At 34.3% G+C, this 2,074-nt stretch overlaps 1 non-coding gene across 1 annotated transcript; it reads left to right on the top strand.

The window, feature by feature from the left end:
• The first annotated feature begins 1,196 nt into the window (after nucleotides 1-1,196).
• On the top strand, nucleotides 1,197-1,355 carry LOC143407661 (U1 spliceosomal RNA). The gene has a single exon (XR_013092403.1). It is a non-coding gene; the product is annotated as a U1 spliceosomal RNA (small nuclear RNA).
• Nucleotides 1,356-2,074: the final 719 nt, after the last annotated feature.

Below are 2,074 nucleotides of genomic sequence, written 5' to 3' on the forward strand. Positions count from 1 at the left end.
GAGTATGTGGTACCCAGAGACAAGAATTTTGCTAGAGTTGCATTGTTCAACAAAGTATCCACTAACCACATGTGGCTGCTTAAATTTAAATTAATTAAAATCAACTTGAGCAATTAGTTGATTTAATTAAATTTTTAATTCTTCAGTTACCCTAGCCACATTACAAGTGTCTAGTAGCTGCATGTAGCTAGTAGCTAGCACATTGTTGGCATTGCCATCATCAGAGAAATTTCTAGTGGACGATGCTGCTCTAAAGTATATATGCAACAGGGGAATTGCTAAGTTGTAAGATACACATATCTGCAATTTTAATAGATATTACCAAATTGCTTTCCACATCAGCAAGATTCTTAATTATAAACAACAGAAAGCTATTATACATCACTTCAACAAGAAACATAGTGTTTAAATGATGTTATAGCTTAAAGAATCTCAGAAAGGGCTTGAGATTCAACTCAGAAGGTGCACCAGCTGATACCATACTGTGGAATTGATCTAATGAGGATAATGCTGCATGGCTTACCAGCACAAATCCTGCAGCTTCTATTTCTGAAGTGGTACATGCTGAATGCTGCTGCTGTTTCTGGGAATATGGTTATTGCTACCTCCAGAAACTGTTCCCAAGTGCCTTCACTGCTGCCACCTGCACTGCAGGTGCTCGGCTTGTTCCTACTTTTTAATATTATCTTCAGATTCAAAGTTTGGAGTTGGTGCATCTGTTTGGCACACCAGGTTAAACACCTGCATCCCATCTTTACAGAAGGCAAGTGTCTTGAAATTTTTTATTGCAGAGAGCTATGCAAATTTTCAGACTTACTACATATTGCCAGTTTGTCTCCAAAGGGGATATGAAATGTTTAATTCCTACCACAGTGAAGGACAGTTCCCGTTTTTCTACAACATGTGTGTCATCAGGCATTTTTAATGTTTGGTAAAATAATAGTTAAACAAAGATATCTCAATGTAATTTTAATTCGATACTCTTAAATGACATTAAAGCTGAATATCTTTTAATATGTTTCATAATCATTAAAGCTTCTTCTGACAATTGCCTATTCCTATCCTTTTGCCCAATTTTTAAATTGGGTTTCTGGCCTTTTTCTTACTGATATGAAGAACTTTCATATATATATACACACACACACACACACACACACACACACACACACACACTTGATATTAACTTTTTTGGTTTAAGACATTGAATGTATCACACTTACCATGACCATGAAGGTGTTTTTCCCAGTGGCTTATCCATTGCACTCCAGATGTGCTGATTCCTGCAATTTCCCCAAATGTGGGAAACTTGACCACATAATTTGTGGTAGTAGGGGACTGCATTCAGCTTTCCCCTGGGGGGAAAAAATACATTGGATATAGCTAGTATATCTAATGTCCCAGGTGGTATATTGTCTTTTCACTTTAAAAAGTCTTATTATGGAAATACTCAAGCATATACAAAATAGGACAAATAATTTAATAAACCCCAATGTACCCATCATTCAGCTCATGTCAATTTTCTTTCATCTACTCTACCATTCTGTATCCCACTATATTATGTTATTTAGAGGAAAATTCTCAGTTACCATATCATTTCCTATGTAGATATTTTATTTTATTTTATTATTTTTTATATGTAACATCAAATATAATCAAGATATCGAACTTAGAAACTTCTATCCCCAGAGGGAATAGTCTAGCCTCCTACAGTTTCATTGAACTAGGTAAAGATTCTAAGAAGGTAAAACATAGTACATTACGAGGGGTGGGTGGGGGATTAAGACAGTTTGTGCAGACTTCTAGAGTAAACTGATAGGTGTAGTTTATTTTTATGTTTCTGCTATTAAGTTTTCAACACCATTTAACTGGTTAATACAATATTTATTTAGGCTATTGGTATATTTTTTTATCCTATGTAGCTATTTTAGTATAATTCTCTGACCAAAAGAACTCTTCATAAAACTAGAACTGTGATACCATTACCAACCCAGTAATATGTTTAAAAACACACACACAAAAAAATAATAATAATGGCATAGTATCATCAAATTATCTATTCATTGTTCAAATTTCT

The sequence above is a fragment of the Callospermophilus lateralis genome, chromosome 9, assembly GCF_048772815.1.
Source record: "Callospermophilus lateralis isolate mCalLat2 chromosome 9, mCalLat2.hap1, whole genome shotgun sequence".
Classification (NCBI taxonomy): domain Eukaryota; kingdom Metazoa; phylum Chordata; class Mammalia; order Rodentia; family Sciuridae; genus Callospermophilus; species Callospermophilus lateralis.